Below are 21,016 nucleotides of genomic sequence, written 5' to 3'. Positions count from 1 at the left end.
TTTTACGATTTATTACTATATATATATATATATATATATATATATATATATATATATATATATATATATATATATATGTATCGTACCAATCTTAGAACGATCTAGCAGATCGCTAGTAGATGGCTAGCAGTGGATAGGAGATCCACTAGCCTGCTGGCTACCTCAGATGACATGGCGATATGGCGACCGCCCCAAAAAGGGGTTCATAACGGGTTCAAACCTCGGAATAAAGCACAAGTTTCTTCAGTTGCAAAACTTGTTTTCTGACGAACCTGAATGTGTTTCCGTAGTATAGCTTCGTGTTACAGTCGGGTCAATGACAATGCTTTTTTTTTTTTTCAGGGAATGAACCGTACCAGCAAGCTCAAGGGAACGTACTTCTGCACTTTTTGTTTTTCGACAGTGCGTGGTTGCCACTGTCCCAAAGCTCAACTTTGAAGAGGCACGCAGAGACAGAGCACGCGACCAGCGCCCTATGCCGGTGACGCCCATCCTGCTCCAGGAGCTTGCCCTCCCACTCCCGAACGAGAAGACGGGGCACTCTGCCGTGAAGAGAAATCCCCACGTAGAGGATTAGGCGTGCCGCTTAGCGAGATGGCTGGGAAGGGTGGCGACCGCCGATAACGATGCACCCTATTGTGCTTCGCCCATAAGGAAGACGGGTGACCACCGACGGATGTGTGGTACGTTAGGCACGCGGTGCAACGGACGGGGACAAATACGTGCCTTTTCGTGCCGCCCACATCGTGAGTTGAACGCCCTTCGTCGGGTGTGCGGGAGAACACCAGAAAATGGGTTCACTGCTCGTGGCCATCCGAGGTGAATCGCTGTTGGCGAGCGCTAGATTCATTCTCGGCGTGGCTACCTGATGATGATTAGTGGGGTTTATTGAAGTAGGGTACATCCCCGGGTGCATTTTGTGACGTGAGGCACGGGATAGAAAATTTCGAGTCTGTAGTTTACGCCACAGAACTTTGCGTACGCGTGGCGCCCGACGCATCAAAGGTGGGAGGCTTCGGCGGCCTAGGCGTTAATGCCCGCAAATGGCGTGGAATGTGAGTAATCTGTCTCTGGAGGTGAATGCTGGAGGGAGATTACTGGCGTCTGAATCGTTCACTAGTCTATAGCCCGCGCTCGGTCCGTGAAAACTCGAGCACTTGCGTGGGCCGTTTCAGTGCCGACTAGGCCTGCTTGAGCAGGTGTCCAGATTAAACTCGGAAGTTGGGATGGCGAATTATGCGATGGAATGTCCAACGCTGTCCTGCAAACCCTACCCACTCAGAAGTTGTATATGGCAGTTTTTCAGTCACCTGATATGACAGAGTAATTTGGTATTATTGCGGCGAGTAACGCCGACTCTTCCTTTGGCTCCTCCTCCGAAGAGCTTAGAATGGATGACGCCGTCGCAACACTGATATGGCGAATTTGTGTCCACACGGATACCCTGCCGCATCGACATAGGTACACTTAGTAGCGTCTGTCTTAGTAGTTACATACCTTTTTCGGTTGGGGTGGTCGTTGATCGGTTAACAATCTGATCGTTATTCGAGTCAGGAACCCCTCGCGAGCAAGCGAGCGCGTTGAGACACTTGGCGTGTTTTCATTGGGCCTCACCGAGACGCAGTAAGGACGCAGGCGAGAGCTTGCTTGGACAAAGAACGCGCTCATGACAGAGGCTTGCGAGAGCGACAGCGAGGGTGACACGCGCTATTGCGGCAGCTGGTGTTCTCTTTCGACCGCTCAGCTACGTCGAGGCGCACTCGGGTCCAGCGTCTCAGCTGCGTCTTGTTCTCAGCTGAGCAAGCTTGTTCTCAACAAGTTGCACTCTGAGTAGAAGGGCCTGGTTACTGTGTACCAGCTCGGCAAATGATTTTTGCATGCGGTCCAAGGACCTCTGCATGGCGGCCTCCGCTGTGCTCACGTCCTCAACAGTACCCTGGGAGGAGCTGGCTCTGTGCTTGACCGTTCTTGCTATGGCCCCTTATTCCGTAGACGTTTGCCTTGGCGCGGCCGCTTGGACGGCGCTGTCGTTTCGGAACGCCTCAATGTCGGCCTTCATTCTCCGGATTTCCTCCTTGAGACTGGCGTTTTCGTTCATAAACTGCGCGATCCTGGGATCGTGCGCCCGCTCGCTCTTCTGTGCGGTGGCGTGTTGCGTCCGGCCCGTCTGCTTCGTCTGTTTCACTTTGTCGGCCCCGGTGGGACCTCCTGCGATGCGCACCTTGGACTTGGAGCGGCCCCTAGATTGAGAGCGCCCTCGTTGCACGGAGCGCCCACGTGAGCGGGAGCGCGTTCTAGAGCGGGAAAGTCTGCGCGAGCGGGAGCGCCCCCTCGAAGAGCTCCTCTTCCGTAGCGCTGACGTCAGTGCCTGGCTCATCTCGCGTGCCGCATTGCCGCCCTGCTTGGCGTCGCCAGTTTTAACGCGACAGCGTTAAGGAGCTCGTGTCGCAGAAAAGCTGGTGTCGTCGGCGTCGGTGTCGGTGGCGTTGGCCGTGAGCGATAAATCCCAGCAGGCACTTCATGAATAAAAAAACTTGTAAGATGGGCTGGGTGGGAATCGAACCAGGGTCTCCGGAGTGTGAGACGGAGACGTTACCACTGAGCCACGAGTTCGAGGCTTCAAAACGATACAAAAGCGCCTCTAGTGAACGCGGTGTTGCCTTAGAAACGAGCTGTTTCTGGCGTGCGTCGCTTGCTCAGGCGCACATTTCGTTGTCGCGCCGAACGCTGCGTTGCTCGACGCTCACCGCGTCCGATGCGGGGCGCGTAGTCGCTGCGCCGTAGCCCATTGTCTTACACCCCTTGGCGGGTCGAAGGGAACGCTGTCGCGTTCCGCTCTTGAAGGCGAAGCTTAAGCGTCCTCCAATTTTTCTTCCGCCGGCGCCTTCGGCGTCTTTGCCTGACGACATACGGCGTTTGGAAGCGTTGCTCGCACTTACGATCAGCCGTTGGGTGAGGGCCTCCACATATGCCGCATTTCGCCTCACACTGGTGGCCTTCAGTGGGGGAGGCGGCTCCGCATCCCCTGCACTTCTTCACACTTGGGGTCGGACATACATCGGCCCTGTGGCCCAGTTCCCCACAACCGTAGCACACATCAACTTGCCTTCTGTATAGAGAGCAGGGCAGCATGCCCGCTCCACACATGACAAAGTTCGGCACCCTCAGTCCGTCGAACAGGACGATAACCGTGGTGGTGGTCTTGATGCGATGCACCTCCAACGCGGTGGGGTTCCGCTGGTGTACGATCATTGCGCGGAGCTGAGCGTCGTTGATCTCGACGTCGAGTGCCCTCACAACACCCTTGCATGTATTGTCCGAGCCGGCCATGTACGCGGCCACTTCAAAGACCCCTTCGCGCAGGTGTATCTGTTGAACAATCGCGTAACCACGCGCATTCCTTTCTTCTGGTGTTGAGACGACGTAGATGTTTTGCACGTTATTTGGGCAGACGATGTCTTCGCCAACCTCGTCGGGTGAGAGCGCCGTCGCCATATCCAGCGCTTGTGCCACTCTAATAGTGCTGATCTTTTTCACGTCGAGGCCACCGCCTGGCCTAACGATGACTCAAATATGGTCCCGTGGCAGTCTCGGGTGCCTTGAGGGTGCGGCAAGCTTCTTCAGCGCGTTTCGCGGGGCTTGCGTGCGGCGGCCGCCCCTGCCACCTCACTGCTTTACCGGGCTCGGCGTCGACTTGAAAGTTTCTTGCCTTGCCTTCTTAGTCTTGCCCGTTGCCGTGGTCCAGCCGGGGCACCTTGCTTCTTCGGGGGTGATTTCTACCCCCTCCACCATCTCGACTTCGAACATGATGCCCCACCCCCCCGGAGTAAGGCCAAGGCCTAGCCCGTACTCCGTACCGGCGTTAACCCGTTAGGGTTAGCTCCGCCCGGCGTGGAGAAAAGTTCAAAGTCGTATAAAAGTTCCAGAAAAGCGCCTACCGATATAAATCCGGTATCGGTTTGATCCACGCAACAAACTGCGTCGAATGATGCAAAGTGTTAAAGCATTTTCGCGGACTGTACCACCGAAAGCATTTGAGGAAACGGGAGCCGATGTTTGCGTGTCCGCACTTAGCGGCGGCCCCTGGCGATCCCCAATAAGCTAGCAAACATAAGTAAGCAAAAGTAAGCAAAAACAAAGTCACACCGAGCCAAACAATGCTTACGCATTAGTAGACACTTGTCAGTTCTGTAGCTTTTTCTTTGGTAGGCTCATGAGATCTCGGATAACGTTTTCAAAAAGAAGTGAAAGCAGCAGACAACGCTTTGTTTCTCTGGGTGTGCTTTTGTCACACTCCGCTGACATGCTAGAAGGAGTTGAAATGATACAGAGTAACGGTATATAACTGTACCGCATCTTTCAGCCCATTCAAGCTTCGTGCACGTGCCGAAAGCGACGCAAATGTCAATTGTCGTAATCTATCTGCTGAACCTAAAAAGAAAGACTATACCTAAAACAAGAGCGATTAGATTAGATCATGGAGTTTTGCGTGCCAAAACAACAATTTGATTATGAGGCACACCGTAGTGGGGAACTCCGGCATAATTTTGACGACCTGTGATTCTTTAACGTGGACCTAGCTCTAAGTATAGGCAGATGTCTTGGCATTTTGACCCCATCGAAATGCGGCCGCCGTGACCAGGATTTGATCCCTAGGCCACAAGAAGAAGCCCGAGGATGTCAAATTTTACTGCGAAAGCAATTATGTGGACCCCCCAGGGCCATTTTCGTTGTCGCCGTTGCCGTCGGCGTGATGTTTGGTATAAAGTCCAAGGACGATTACGCCGTCACCGCGCGCCGTATGCTGTATGTTCGAGTGAAAGCAGGCGAGGGGAGCCGACAATCGCGGCTCAATGTGGCGCGCGCAAGGGAGGAAGACGGAGGGCAAACGCGACGTCTTCTTTCTATCGAAAGGCCGTGGCGGATTGGCAGGGAAGGATGGAGGAAAGGAAAGAGGGGGCATTGCTATCCGACAACAACTGCGTATTTCGCAGCCGGGCAGGCGCAAGGGGAACTGACGATCGGGGCTCAATCCCGCGTGCGACAGGGGAGAAAGTGGGGAGCCAGCGCGGGAGGAAAGGGGAAGGGGCGGCTTCTACGGCGCCAGCAACTGACGTACTTTGCGCGGTGGCGCGCTGTCACGGGCGCCGTATATTAAAAGCGATATGCAAACGACTCACATCTTTGCGCATGCTGTTTTCTCGCCGCTTTTTGCGTTGAAGTGACACGCAGCACGAAGATCACTTCGCTCGCTGCTGCTGCGCTCTTTCACGCCAGCGTTTTGACGACGACTGCCCGCGGTCATAGAGTGTGATGTGTTCATGTTTGCCTGTGTGCTCTGACACCATGCTTGTTAATTCAGTTATAGTAAGCGAGTATTTTCAAGTTTGTACGTCCGATAAACCTACTATCCTTACTTCGTATAGCTGTCTACTAATTCACTATCGCAATCGATGCTTCGCCTTTCGGGCGACACTCCGACCTTTGTTTTCTTGCCCAATTTAATCTATTCTTTGATGAAAGCACTTTCCAAATTTGAACTTTCACTTTCAATGTAGCCATCATGTCTACTTCCTTTGATCAAAATAAGCAAGTTTCCAATGTTGCTTTTTATATAAAGAATGTATTTGTTGTACGATTACGTTGTATTGACGTGCCGCTTCATGCAGGCTACTTAAAGATGCGTTTCCGAATTCGACCCTATATTAGCAATAACGGCAATGGGGGCAAACATGTTTCTTTTTTCGCAACTTGTGTGGCATTAGATGGTGTCTGAATATAAAAGAAGAAGCAAAGACACTAGAAAAACTCTACACCTTGCTCTTATTTCTTTATACCCACTCCCACTCGTTGTATAGCGTAGTGAAAAGGCTGATTTTTCACTTACCCTATATGTGTTATTCTTTCTATATTCTCTCGCTCTTATATTCATTTCAACGTAGGCGGCATCCCGACATCATAATGCTGCGGCCTATACGTTTCTACTAGTGTGCGTAGGAAGCCACTGCTCTTTGTAATACTCAGCTGCCCGCTTCCATGAGCGAAAAAAAAAAAGAAAAAAAGAGAAACAGATTTCCCCGTCTGAAGGTAGCGCTTTCATTTTGAATCTGTTTTCGTTATCTTTCACCTGGCCGCTTAGGAGCTACGATCGTACCTGGTTTTCGTCTCTGTCTTCTTTATGATGGGGCTTATGAAAGCGTTAAAACGTCATAAAAAGAGATATGATAATGTCTCAAGCGGCAAGTCCTTTCCTTGCTCTGTTTTTCTTCTGGCATTCGTGGCTATATTTACCCGAACACGGTGCACATGATAAACAGCGTTCTATACAAAATCAGTTTCCGCTCCCACGCAAAGCGTGGGCGTTGGTATTCGAGGCCGCAGCATTCCGTCGTAACGGCTTATCCGGAGGTTGAAAGAGCCCAGTGCAGCATGGCAACGTTAGTCGCGTTCATGGTACTAATCACTCGCTTCGTTGATAATCTGTCTCTCTTTATGACAGGACACCCACACACAAATATTGATATTTGTGGGCGGACCAGTTTCGCACTTTATGACATCACGTGGTATTCACGTCGTGTGGGTGACAAAAAGTGCCTCGTGTGGTACCGACAGGGAGTGAAGGGAAGAACAAGAAATGTTTCGGGGCGTCGATGAAAAGGATGCAATGATAAATTAATCCAGATGCGTTTCAAGAAATTAGGTGAGGGAAGGAGAAAAAGAAAGAAATACTAAATGTAGAGAATAGGTGCATGGTAGGAATAAAAAAAGACCGAAGGGTAAGAAGAAAAAAAGAAAGGTAGCGGTTTAGTTCAAATAATTAGAGACTGTAATGAGAAGAAAGAGTGGAGCAGTGAATAAAAACAGAAGATTTCAGCAATTACTGCCGGGGCAACGAGCTTGGACTTTCCCTCTTTTCGCCAGGAATGTGCAAACTGTATTTAGTTTCGAAGGCGGTAGCTCTGCGGAGCGTATCACGGACAGGGAGTGTGCCATCCCCGCCCCCAGCAATAGATCCTTCACAGTAACCGATACCGACCTCAAATGCTATGCTTCTTGGCATGCGCCGGAATTGGTTGCAAAATCCACAAATTGTCATGGCCGCGGCGTTTTAGCCGTCACCTTTCTTACGGGTATATTCATGATGTTTTACTGCGCTTGTGAATGACATATGTGGGAAATAATGCGTGGAAATCTCTCGCTGCATAGCTTCACCGGGGAAAAATGAAAAATTAGCTGTATGGCGATTTATTTATTATCCACGCTCTCATTCTGTTCCCTTCTCTGTCATGAAGCACTGCTATTTTTATTTCGCTTTGAAGCATCTCTTCATAACCTTTCTGTGCAAGCCTAACCCAGTTCTGGAGGGAAAGTTTGGTGCAAACATAGCACACAGTGGACCAAACAAACATAGCTTACGCGAATGAGACGCTCTTTTCAATGTATACAGGATGCGTTTTTGAAGAAAACGCCGTTTTACGCATTAAAGCACAAAAGTAACTTGAACACCGATGTATTTTATCGGACACATTGAAAATGAACATCTAGAAACTGGCGCAGTCCCGAAAATTAGATCTTAATGATACGGCTTTCGAACTCAGTGGCTACAATTCGTAGATTGAGATATCTGCCATAAAATAATCAATTAGAAAGTTGTTTAGAGTAATTGTGTGATTTATTCAATTAATCATTTGGCTTGTCCTAGAAGTAATGGCCACCTCATCGAGTAATTTAGATCAAGGGTTAAAGTTACGCTATCTGCCACAGGCAATTTTCAAAAATTTGGTGAAGCTAAAGAAACGTCGTATATGTTATAGGTAGTCATCGTAACTGCATATAGAATGTTATTAATATGTGTCGTAGCTAATGGTATTAACACAGTACACACAGGCGAAATTTTCGCCCCAAGGGCATGCAATTGTCGCAACGGTACGTAATCATAATTGACTAAGCTATAATAATACATGCTATATTACTCCTATTTTTACTGTATTGTAAACATGCATTGTTTGTTATTACAGAAGTTTTCTCTGCAATTATTTGTCTTACTAAACAGCTTTATGTTTTCTTCCTTTACGCACTGTTCCTTATCTTTTTTAATCGTCTCTAAAGCCACCGCAACCAATGCTTGGTCTATATCACGTTTTTTTTTTCATTGTGTTCATGTATAGGAGCCCCTCCAACCGTTTGCAACTTTCGGGCTCCCTGTGTAGCACTAATTTTGCATACCATTCTTTGCAAAACTGACATCGTTTATGAATAAACTTGAACTTGAAGATGTCAAAGAATTAAGAAGCAGCGTAGTCACATGGTTGTTGTCCGATGAATTGCGTAACAGAGTGCGACCTTTTTTTTTTCTCGTGGCCAATACTCTATATACAAGGCGCAGTGTTGTGCCCACTTTTGTGGATGGCGTTTGTCTAAAGACTAAAGAAATACAACTAAGAAAAAAACCAAGCTAAATCTTGAATTCGAAGTTGTGGCCCAATCGCCAGACTTTCGGCTCTATATGGTCAAAATATTCAAATCTGCTTTTATTCCAATCTCCTGACGTCAAATTTACGTCCCTGCCGACGTAAACATCGCACGGTGATCCGCAGTGTTTGTTTCAACCACCCAACCAAACACTCCCCTCGTTTATCATTCGATCATCATTCTGTTGCACTTAGTACTACACTGATGGAAGAACTAAAGAACGAAAATAAAAGAACAAAACGTCCACTATGTGTTCTTTTAGCTCCGTTCTTTTGTTCTTCCGCCAATGTAATACTAAGCGAAGTAGAATCATGAATGTCCACCAATTAGCCCCCTCCATTGCTTTACTAAGAGGGAATCACCTTTGTTTGATTTCAAAGCGAATTGCATTGTTTACTTGACGCGTTCCTCTTATCTATTTGGCTGACAAAAGACGAGGAACATTGCAGAAATGGAGAGGGTTTTGGTGGGACCGAAAAAGCCCAGTCAAAGTTGATAACCGGAATAGGAGGATGGTGCCGGCGCCTGGGATTGGTCCGCTTCTCCTTGCTTAGCTTGCGATGACCAGTCGAAAATCGCGGTAGTGTGCAAGGGAAGGTTAACAATTTTTCTAAAACGGATCTTCAGGGAAGAAAAGTTGGCAGAGTGATGTTATAAACGTACTGAACGGACTCGAAAACATTATACTGCTACGTAAAAATTTTATTTTACGCTAATAACTTCGTTCTCTCCAGTATCCAGCCACTGCCGAAGCCATCCATAGGCAGACGTCTTCGATTGTTTTCAGAAAGGGGCAGCCTCCGGCTGTTAAAGAAAAGATCAGTTCTTTCGGTACAACATTGCATCTTTATTGTGGACGCATCACTTTGACGAGGTGAGTTATCGCGGTTTTTGTTGTCGCGGGATAGAAAGGCGAAGAGGGTACAGCCCGAAAACTTTTGACCAGTAGTGGAGGGATAATGGCAAAAAAAGGGGCCGAATCAGAAAGAAATATTTTTCTTTTGTCTAATCTTATCATGCATAACCAGTGTGCACAAGTCATATCAGATGCGTGGTTTTGATGGTTAACTTGACGTCGCATGACAAACAGACGAAGGGGGGGGGGGGGGTAGCAGGAAAAATGTTTGGGCTCTCAGGAGGGCTGATTGCATCGATGGAATAAGAATAGTTTGGTAGAGCTTTAAGTTATAGTGCTCTTTGTTGAAAATTTTACTCTCTATTTAAGGCTGCTTGAACTAATTCAGGTAACGGCACTTTCGACGAATAATGCTACCAATTTATGAGTGACATAGATGCCCACAACTACAATTGAAATTTATGCAGCGACAGAAAGTCTCCCTAGTATAACAAATTATCATTCCTTCCGCATCACCTAAACATTTGGCTAGGGAGCTGAAGGGACAGAAAGTCAATTTGATCATAGGAACTCAGCAAAAGAGGCGTCTCCTGAAGCATAATTCTGCATTATTTTTCAGTTTTCGCAAGGTCTAAAGAAAAAATCAACATTCCTCGCAGAAACAAGAAAGAAAATGTCACCTAAAATTGACGGAAGAAATGAAAATCAAGCGAGAACATTGTTGTCAAGAGCGTGCAGTCAACAGGATCTACGTGCTTTTGTTAGCAAAAAAAATATCACGGGAACCAAGTCCGGCGCCACATTTACTTTATATATAGTGCTGTCTACGATTGTTGACCTAATGGTTCATTCATTCGCGGCGCAAGTCAAGGCCCGTAGGCATATGATGAAATGCATCGCCAGGAGTGAGCCACCTGGAAAAGAATGGTGCTGGGTACCTTGATTTGATGGTTGTAAAAAAAAAAAGATTTTAGAGACGATTCAACGCTGTGCAATTCTATGGAAAGCGTGCGGGGTGTGTGGAAACCTGATGCAGTGGTTACAGCTTGAGATCACGAGGAGGTCAAGCGAACTAGTGGAGTGGCGTGCTCACGGTAAATCTGAAGGAAACTCTGCCCACAAACGTACAGAGCAAGTGCGAATAACATGTGCATTTGTGTTTACACATGTGTAACATCGATGACAGCCATGCAGAAGATGTCACGTTGTAAATACAATGTAAGTGACTGGCAGTCACATGTTCTGCGTGAACATAACACAACATTGCGAGTTTCGGGGCCGAGTGACTTGCCGAAACAAAGGCATAGATCGCGGTACATTATCACACTGCACCCGAAAACTTGCTTCAATAGCTAACAATGGCAGGTCTTAAATAATTCACTGTTACATAGACACGAATACATCAACTGCACACATTCGAAGCGAACGAATACGAGGCGTTGGCTGGGTGTCGCATGCATACAGATCCCGTATTGTACGCATGTACATAACAGTCACACGAACGGGAAAAAAATCGTCATCCAGCAGAATATAGTACGAAGCTACAACGAAAACTCGTACGAGTTTCTCAAGACGCTTCGCACTTGAAGAAGAATTTGTCCTGGTCCGGGATACGAATTCTTCCTCAACTGCGAAGCGTAATTTCTGAGAAACCCGCATGGGTTTCCTTTGTAGCTTCGTGCAGCATTCGGGTGGAGGATAATCTTTCCCTTTCAAGATACTTCCTCCACCTTGCGGTATTCCGCAGAAATGATTTGCCATATTATGTGCCCCTGTGCTTCGAGTTCTCGATGAATTCGTGCTCTCGCTGCGATCTGTAAGCCTCCTTGTTAGCTGAGGAGGCAGAGCGACCGTCCCGGACAGACGTTGGACCCGGTTTCGTGTCCCGCACAAGGCCGAAGTTTTCTTCAACTGCGAAGCGCTCTGAGAAATTCACATGGATTTCCATTGTAGCCTCGCTTTACATTCGAGTGGATGACAATTTTTTCCTTTCATGATACCTCCTCTGAAATGCGCGGTTACACAAAGTGATTTGCGACATTAATATGTTCAACTGAAGCAGGGTAATTTTTTTCCCCGTCATGTTAGCATGTATACTATGATAAGCGATAACATACCTCCTCTGCAATACTGGCTTAATTTCCGTGCGTTTATGGCAGAGAAACATGCGGGACAATGCTTCAAGCAATACGTGGGTGCACGAGAGTAGCGCAGTATCGAAAATAAGATAACGGTGTTCACAGCTGTTGCCACGCGAGCGCCAGCGCAATTTAGCGATTGTAGAATCACAGCACTGCATTGGTATTCGCAGAAATTGGCAAGCCAGCGCGGATGAGAGATAAACTGGAAGCTTACCACTCTTGGCTACGGCCCCAGATGAAGCGTTATGCGTTGCCAGTAAAATGATGCTTCTGGAAAAGACAAACAGTTGCAAATGTTAGTTCAGCTGGTTGAGACAATAAACAGCGTGAATTGTCACCCACTTTGAAACGGAAACATAAATGCTTACATTCGAGTAGTGTTTCGCGTGACGTAAGCAAATTCCCATAGCGACAGAGGTGACAGTGGTGTCCTTACAAGCACCTACTGAATCTTGTAAGAAAGTGGTTAGGCTCTGTGACCCCCTTTGATCGAATGGTCAACGCTTGGGCGTGTGATCTCGCGCATTACTTTTCAACCTTGTATTTGTCTTGTGCTAGGCTTTATTTCTCTTCCTTTCCTTCACCCTTGCCCATTGTAGGGAAGCAAACCAGGGGCAGGCTGGTTAGCTTCCCTGCGTGTCCTTTTTCTTCCTCTTTCTGCCTTAAAAATAATCTGCAGCATTGCATTTCATGGAAGCAATGTTGGTGACATGCCAGCACAAAACGCTTATGCTGGAGTCGGTTTACACATCATCGCTGCTTTGAAGCACTTACATATCAAAAGTTAATGAATTAATAATATGCTACCTGTCATCAAGGAAACCATTATAAGTACACCTTGCTGGAGTACTGTCTGATCGAGAAGCAATGTAAAATTAAGCTGAAGGAAAGCAAAAATGATATGAGCACCTGGCATAGTTGCGCAACGGCATCGCCGCATTTCAGTCTGGAGATTACATCGCATTCATTACTGCTTTATTCTTTCGGCAATATTCTCGAGTAATGCACGCCGCAGGCTTCCAGTTTATACCGGGCAAACAGAGCCACTTTTAAAGGAACTGGACAATTTATTTATTGTAGCCTGCTAGAGAATTCAGCATGCACATTTACTCCTCGTAGCATGAGCCAACTTTGAAAGGCGAATTCGCACACTCATTCGTGAACATTTTGTGGCTGTCTACAACTTGGACAGTTTGGACACAATGCGAATGAGAACGTAAATTTGTCAGTCGTCGTATTGTTTATGCATGACAGTGGCGCGAGAGATCCGTGATGCAGCACCGAGGGGAGGCTGTGGGCTTCGCAGATAGATGTCTGCAATAGCGATTGCCCAACCGCTTTACACTCTTCGAACTGTGACGCTGAAGCACGAAGCACACCTCTAAAAAAAAGAAAAGGCATTCAATGCAATAGTAATTTGTTGTCCTGTATTTAACTTTGTTTTGGAAAGTTCTAGCACAGCACGGTGGAGTATACGCTTACGCTGGCATTCAGTATTACCATTGTCAATCGAAGTAGCCTGCTAGCCTAATGGCCACGCAAACATTTGCAGCACCTACTAAAAATTTATTTCTCCCGGAATCAGCCATTACTATACCTTGCAGATATTTAGCCCTGCGCTGAGCAATTGTGACCTTTTCAACGCATTTTTAAGCGCAATAAAAAGGCGAGTTCCTCCTCTCTAAGACAACGATCTGACGCCCAATTCAATGTTTAGCTGCAGGTAACGCCTTTTCACGCGAGCTGTTTTATTACAAGCCAAAGTAGATTTGCTAGACTACCTGAAGAAAAAAACGTCACTACCACTTCATCATGGACATTGACGTCGAGGGTGCCTTTGACAATGTGGCTCCACGATGCGGTACTTCGCAATCTCCAGGCGACTGGCTGTGGTGAGCGCTTGTTTCGATACGTACAAAACTTCTTGTCAAGCAGAAGGGCCACCATTGGGTTGGGCAGCCTAAGAATCGAGAAGTTCGAGCTACCGTGCAAGGGAACGACCCAACGGTCAGTAATCTCATATCTACTATTCAACGTAGCAATGATGCAATTGCTCACAGAACTAAACAAAATATAAGGGCTCAGTCACTCCTTCTATGTGGACTACATAACAATATGGACAAAAACGCCATCTACGGGCCAACAGCAGAACGTACTACAGGAGGCAGTAGATCACATCTAACATTACTTAAACGAATGCGGACTACAATGGGCCCCCGAGAAATTGCAACTACTGGTGCTCAAGAAGAGACCAAGGGTGGAGGCGTGCGCTAGTTGGTAATTCATGGTAGAAACGACGTACAGTGCGAAGGACAAAGACTCAGGCAGGCGGCACACACTGTGTCTGTCGCCTCTCACTGTCCTTGTCCTTCACGCTGTACGTCCTTTCTCTCAAGGAGAGAACTCGAGGCAGCGCACCAGCCTATGAGCAACACAACTCGAGCATAAAACTTAACTGAATACAAGTGCCACAAGTGGACACGTTGAGAATCCTCGGCCTTGTCATAGACAAAGACGGGTAAGGGGCCGCGACACTCCCCAGACTTCAAACGTAGCTGGCGCATGTGACACACCTCGTTAGGTGAGTTGCAAACCAAGACCACGAACTCGAAGAACAAGACGCGCTACGTATCGTGCAGGCGCTCATCGTGAGCACATCGTGTATGGCACCCCCGATCTGGGCTAGAAGACTAGAGAAATTGGAAGACTAAACATCGTGATTAGGAAAGCTACCGAGACTGCATTGGGAATTCCTGAAAGAGCATCTAGGGCTCGATTACTGAAAGTATGCCTCGAAAACACGTGGGAGGAACCGAAAGGAACACACAAAACAAGCCAGATTGAAAGACGCAACAATCGGACGAGCAATCGAGATCCCGACGCACATGCGAGACTTAATCTCAGTGGCAACATACGCGCAAAAACTTTCACTGGAATACGGGCAATAGCACGAGCGCCCCAGAAGAAATCCTCTGCAGTCCGTAAGACAAGATACACAGATGCGGCAAGGTATCCCAGGATACCTTGCTTTCGCGAAGAAAAGGCAGGGATATTAACCTGAAGCGATTCGAGTTTGATACTGTGCACCGGGAGGGGTGTTAGATACTTCCGCCTGAGCGCGTGCGGCCGCTACTTGTTGCTGTTGTGCCTGGTAGTTCTTCTGGGCGAAGGGTGCTTCACCGGCGAGCGTGCAGCTATGGAATGCCACCCACGCTTCATCGTATTTACGACGCCAAGGAGCTGGCGATGAAACCAGAATCAACTAAGGTAAGTGACAATCGATTATGTGTCACGTCTGCGTCTGCTCGGTAACCCGTAGCTGACGAACGAGACAAGTTCTTGGAACCCAAGCTGCAACAGGTCATCGCCCATGTGAGTCTCTAAACGGCAACACCCGTCGTTGTATGCTTCCCTCGAAGCACCCACGCTCGGAGGGGCCCGGCGCAGACTCCTCGGAAAAAGACAAAGAACTTCTCTTCGTGGGTAACCACAACCGTCGCAATTTTTTTTGGAAACGGTGACCACAATCAAGTCCACAAAGCACCAACGCTGACGATTTCCGTTGAAATGTGTAGTCCCCGATTTCACCTGAAATTCCATCTGCATAGCATCGAGGGCGGCTCGAAGGTTGAAGACGAGATGCGGAGTCTGGCAATGTGGTGCGACACCACGGTTGGGATTTTGTGGACTATGCTGCAATTCCGATTGGCCGAGAGAAGGACATTGAATTCCGTCGTCGAGGGAAAGAGGGAAAACGAAATGCATGAAAAGCCGCAGGCGCGGAGGTGAGAGGAAGCAATTTCTGGGATTTTTTCAAGCCAGCGCACGTTTTGCTGATGACTCAGGTTTGTTTTCACACTTATTTTTCTTCTTTGTTTAATGCCGGCAAAAATGAGGAATAAACGAACTTCCAAGCTCAGAGAAACCAATAAACCAACGTCCAAGCTCAGAGGTCCAACAAGGGAAATGAAAGACGGCAGCTATAGCAGAGAGATAAAAGAAAGGCACGAAAGAAATAAATAGAGGTGGGGCGGAACGTCTGGGATAAATATAGTCTCGCAAGAACTAACAAATATAACAAATATAGAAAGTGAAAACTTCCAGTAGGGCCTGATCGAGTGTGACGACTATATAGGGTGTCATTCCAGTATACTGTTGACTCAAAGAAGCCGATCGTCAAGACGAGCCCGGCGCGGTCACGAGAAAACTGCCTGTGTGCGCTACGTTGGGGCAAGGGCAGATAAGTGTTTAATAGTTTGCTCGCTGCCGCGGTGGGCATGCGCAGCACTATCTTTCATTTCTGATGTGGAAAGCAAATGATTTCATCAAAGTAACGCTATGCCACAGTCCGCAATGTACTGTTGCCTCGAGTCGGGTTAGTTCAGGTGGAGGAAGTTGAGGACAGGGTTCAGTCGATGCAGACGTGTGTGCAGGAGACTAGGTATGTTCCAGAAAGATTGAACGGCATCGCTCTCAAGCACTCGGTCGTTTAGCTGCTGCATGTGTTCGTGACAGCGGAATCGGTTTCTGCACGCCGTCTTCATGAGCAGATCGAGCAGCCTCATCGGCATGCCGTTTGCCCACGACGCCGCATTGGCCAGGGAGCTACTGAAATGGGATGTTGTGTGCTTGCTCGATGAGGCAATGATAGAGCTCACGGATATTTAGAACCAATTTTCAAAACCACGCATTTTGGGACTGCGTACACGGCACCGCAACTTCACTCACTGGCTCGCCACATCACAGTTCGGCAATATACATCACAAGGTTTCACCTACTTCAGCTTGCATTCACTCGACCGATATAAGTGCGACTTCGCCTGCTACTCGGACTCAGCCACCCCCAATCAATTTACGAATATTTATTTATTGTTCGGGGGACTTGAAAACAACGCCGCGTGCAATTATTGCGGGTATGAGAGCAATACGACTCCGTCTTTGCCACTGTCCACCCTTACACACTCCACGACGTGCTCTGCGAGCCAGTCTCAGCCAATTAGATGGCAGACCACACTCGGAAGCAAAGATGCTGGGACCTTGTCTGAAGCAGCCGTACATACACAAGGCCACAAAAAGAAATATTGCGTTTTTTTCGTGGCGAAGGTACCGCAAGCTGAGAATGGCAGAAACACTAGTGTACCGCACATTGGGTGCGCTGGCACAGATGGTCAAAATTAGTCCAGACTCACCAACTACGGCGTGCTTCATAATCCTGCCACGGCCTTGGCACGCAAAACTCCACAATTACCTGTTCTTTTTCTTCGTCTCGCTCTCTCTCCCTAAAGTTGGTCGCCTTTCAGCATCAATTACCGTTCAGCTAAAGTAACGCTGAGGCCCTTGCAGTTGGGCCTGTAGTAGGATCATGATAATCTAAGAATTTTCTTCTTGAGAGATTCTTCTTGTACAACGCAGTCTTTCTTGTTAAGGTATGCTTCACCTGAGAGCTAAACCGGAATAAACCCCTTACTTTAGTACGTTCCAGCACTTGACACTCAAGGGTAGTTCATTACTTTTGCAGACAGAAACCACTTACTTCTTGTGATACGTTAGACGCAAATTTAGTTAGCGTGCAGCTCCCTATCAATAAAACAAACTACTCGTTAACTAGCATTGCTGCTAAAATATCGCAAAAAGCAATTTTTGTCAGCAAAGTTGTTAAACTGCGCATACAAGTATTCTTAAAAGCGGCCTAAGAAAAAAAAGATATTTCCCGTCCCCATCTAGCGCTACATCGCGCGCCCTCTGTCACCGTAGCGGCAACAGATGTCACCACTGTCCCGTTGCAGCGAAATCTGATATGCACGAAGTGACGCTGTTCCAGTAAATACGTGCATCTAATTTCTTGTGAACAAAAGTAGTATGCAATCCCCGAAAAGGTGTTCATAAACTACACTCCTTACAATATTGTACCTGTGTGCGAAATCTGAACGGAGAATGTTCAGTGGTTTAACAGTGAGTAGTGTCGCGCGCTGTTGTGCATACCTGGTGCAGTTATTGATGCAACATGCTGCATTCCGTCGGTGAGAACAGCCTTTCAATGCATTCCTAGTTAAAACAGCGCAAACGGCACCAGAACACGGGAAAGTGTACACAGTGCAGGCGGCGCTTGTCCTGGGTGCTTCCCGCATCTTCGTCGGGTTTGCATTGCGTCAAATGTGAATGTTAACCAGTCACCCTCGGCAATGTTTGCTAGTGTTGCATGTATAATCGTTTTCAACGTTTTTTGTGTCCAATGTTCAACTACTGTGAAAGCTCGGCTTTTGTGTTTGAGCAAATTACCGCAGGACATTGTTACTTACGCTGTTTCTGCAACCTACGCCTCCGATTTTCTTATATTCTGCGCTCTTCAATGTAAACGAGATTTAATTATATTGTGGAGCCAATAGGAGCTTATTGCCCATGTAGGGTACTTAATACACTATACGCGAAACAGAAAACGGTAAACGCTATTTATATTTGGGTTTCGACGTCAACTGTTAGCCTCTGACGATGCATAGTATGATAGGTGCCTGTCTCCAGACAGTGCAAGCAGGGATTTATGGGCTATGAAAAATCCTTTTTTTTGTTTCCCCCAACATAGCCCCGAAATACTGTGCATGCGTTTCAACCTATAAAGTATTTTTGTTTCAATCTTACCGTTAAGTCTAACATAGCTTTCATCATGCACGATTTCTTTTTCCTTGTTCTTTGTTATGTTAGTCGGACTTCGCCAAATAGCACCTCGGTACATAGAGTCGCACGCGTCCAACCTCTCTAACTGATCCCGTATATGAATCTATATGTATCGCTAAGTCGATTCCCCTACATTTAAACAGTAACTTTGATCACACTAATTATATCTACAATTTTGCTCGGTAAAGCATACATTTGGCAAGTGTTAAATTGCCTAGATCATGCTCAATTTTCCGAGAAATAGGTTGTTGCACCATCAACTCAAGCGACGAAGGCATGCAAACTGAAGTGGGCACTACTGTGGTCTCTGAAATCAACTGAACGTAGTGAGCGACTGTAGGTGAGGTTGGACGACCAAAGATGTTCCACTGCTTGTGCCTCGTTCCCTTTCCCAGCTTTCTTTTATTCCCTTAAAACGCTTTCCCGCGCTTAGGGAAGCAGAAAGAAAGCATGTGTCCCTTTCATTTCTTGCCTAACCGCTTTTCTAAACACCTTAGAGAGAAGCAGACGCTATGTGGTAGAGTTGCCGTATCATTAATAGCACGACAGCATTCGTCAAGCCTTGAGCTGAGCGCCGAAAGTTTCTCAAGCGTGCATAATTTAAAACGGCAAGGTTTGTTCTGAAGAAAACGCCAACACTAATCCTTAGATTGCATTGAAAAAAAAGAAGAGTAACAGAAAAGGGTGCGTAAAGAATCTGACTACGGCCGTCTGAACAGTGGGGCGCATTCGGAGATCGTTATTGGGAACGTGCGTTCATTTTCTCCTTGCGCGATTGGCCTAGGCCACGCCGACGTCATAAGCCGCGGTGTGCGGCCACGTTTTTGGCGACGTCAAAATTACGACATGCTCCTGTCAATCGTTATGAAACCGAGCAGGTCGTCTGCTAGGAGCAGAACGCGACGAGAGGTGTTTCGTTCGAGCGATCACACGCTCGCTACGAGTCCGGCTTCGCATGGCAAGTCTGGTGGATTGGACCGCGTCCAAACTGCGGTTGTGGCTACGGAATGGCAAGTTTGTATCCGATCCACACTCTAATCCGAGAAACTGGGCGCTTGCAATGGGAGGTTCGCTTGTTGTGTTCGCGTTGCTCAATGTGGAAGCAGAGCGATTGGAGGTGCGAAATGCGTTTGGAGAGATGGTAGGAAGCGAATTCCGGCATCGCTTTCGTTTCTAGAAATGGACAGTGCGTTAAACAGCTCCCTCTGACGCTCCGAGGCCCAGGGCCCAGTCGGACATTGCGGTGGGACGACATGTTGTTGTTGCCTCTTGAAAAGCGCACCCCTGTTGCCGTTGTTTTCTTCCTTTTTTTTTTCTCGATGTGCGCGTCACCACCTAGCGGCCACGCAGAGAAACTAACAGCAATAAATTGTAGTAGTCATACGTAATACTATTTCAAAACGTGTTTAAGCTTCTGAAGAAAAAAAATATATTTTTATATAGAAATGTTGTCCTATACAAGGCGAGAAACATTTCATTTTCTAGTATACTGTCTGCAAGAAGACTGCAAACGAGGCGCGTAAACTTTCGGGGAGTTCACCGCTTGCCGATTGGCTGCTCTCTCCCTCCCGTTCTCGCAAAATTTGCGGACCGCCCACTTTGTGACGTTGCAACGACCGAACGCCTTCTGTTCCGAAGAAAGACCCCCGACTTCACTCCTGGTCATTGGCGTGCCGGACAGAGACTTGTCCACACAATAAAATACGCTCGGCTTCAACCCACGTAACACACACACACACATACACAAAAAAAAACGGAACACACGAACGCGAAAGAATCGGCCTCGTGAGAGACCTGCGTAGCAACGTGTCCACGAGAGGTCACGTTTCCAGTTTCTACCTCGCTGCGCACTTGCCGGCTGCCTTTCGTATAGTAGAAAAGCCGCTTCCAGGTTTCGCGACAAGCACGTCTAATTAGCAGTGCTGCTGCTTACTACAGCCGTACGTGTACCTCCAAATCAGCGTTATCGATTGCAGGGAAATATTTCTTTTTAGTTACGCTGTCTGGGATTGTTCCCACAAGTAGTTGATCTTTGGAGTCGCGCGCGCTATACGTAAAAGCACGGACTTCGGCTTGCGCTCGATGAGGATCTGCTCTCCTACGATCACGTTGAGCTGAATGGACATTTTCGTCGGAATTTTGAAGTGCTAGATGTAAAAATTTTCTGGTTCGGTAAGTACGTATTCTAACCCCTTCTTGTGATGATATTCCGTTGTGAAAAATATCCTGGCGGCGCTAATGTACAGTATACAGAACGAACGAACGAATCAACGAATGAAAGAATCAACGAACAAACGAACGAACGAACGAACGAACGAACGAACGAACGAACGAACGAACGAACGAACGAACGAACGAACGAACGAACGAACGAACGAACCAACGAACCAACGAGCGAGCGAGCGAGCGAGCGAACGAACGAACGAACGAACGAACGAACGAACGAACGAACGAACGAACGAACGAACGAACGAACGAACGAACGAACGAACGAACCAACGAACGAACGAACGAACCGAAGAACGGAGTAACGGGCATGCGAACACAAAAACCTTTCACCGAATATGCGTAAAACCCAGTGCCTTCCTCAAGCTGACTAAGTTCACATCTACTCTGGGAGAGACGGCTGCGGACATTGCAACAAAATAAAGCTTAAAAATGTGTCGTGAGTGTGTTAAATGCGTTAATTAATATCGGCTGCAATGTCCTCGCTTTGACTGACCGCAACATAATTCGTTACGTTTTACTCTACTCTATGATCACTGTAGGCCGCCTTGATTGGCAGATGGCGGTGAAAGTCTTGGCGTCTTGGCCAACCCTTCCTGTTGCTAGGCAGCGTGATTACATTGACCGATGAATTTATTGATCCCATTCAA

At 47.5% G+C, this 21,016-nt stretch overlaps 1 long non-coding RNA gene across 1 annotated transcript in view; it reads right to left on the bottom strand.

Moving 5' to 3' along the window:
• The window catches only part of LOC142587070 (uncharacterized), a 482,522-nt gene that overhangs the window by 113,580 nt on the left and 347,926 nt on the right, over positions 1–21,016 (bottom strand). The window contains exon 4 of the long non-coding RNA XR_012829346.1: positions 11,684–11,739. This is a non-coding gene — a long non-coding RNA (uncharacterized LOC142587070). The remainder of the gene's footprint in view (positions 1–11,683; positions 11,740–21,016) is intronic.

This window comes from Dermacentor variabilis, chromosome 7, assembly GCF_050947875.1.
Source record: "Dermacentor variabilis isolate Ectoservices chromosome 7, ASM5094787v1, whole genome shotgun sequence".
Classification (NCBI taxonomy): domain Eukaryota; kingdom Metazoa; phylum Arthropoda; class Arachnida; order Ixodida; family Ixodidae; genus Dermacentor; species Dermacentor variabilis.
Note: the sequence above shows the minus strand (reverse complement) of the source record. Positions and strands in the feature narration are given on the sequence as shown.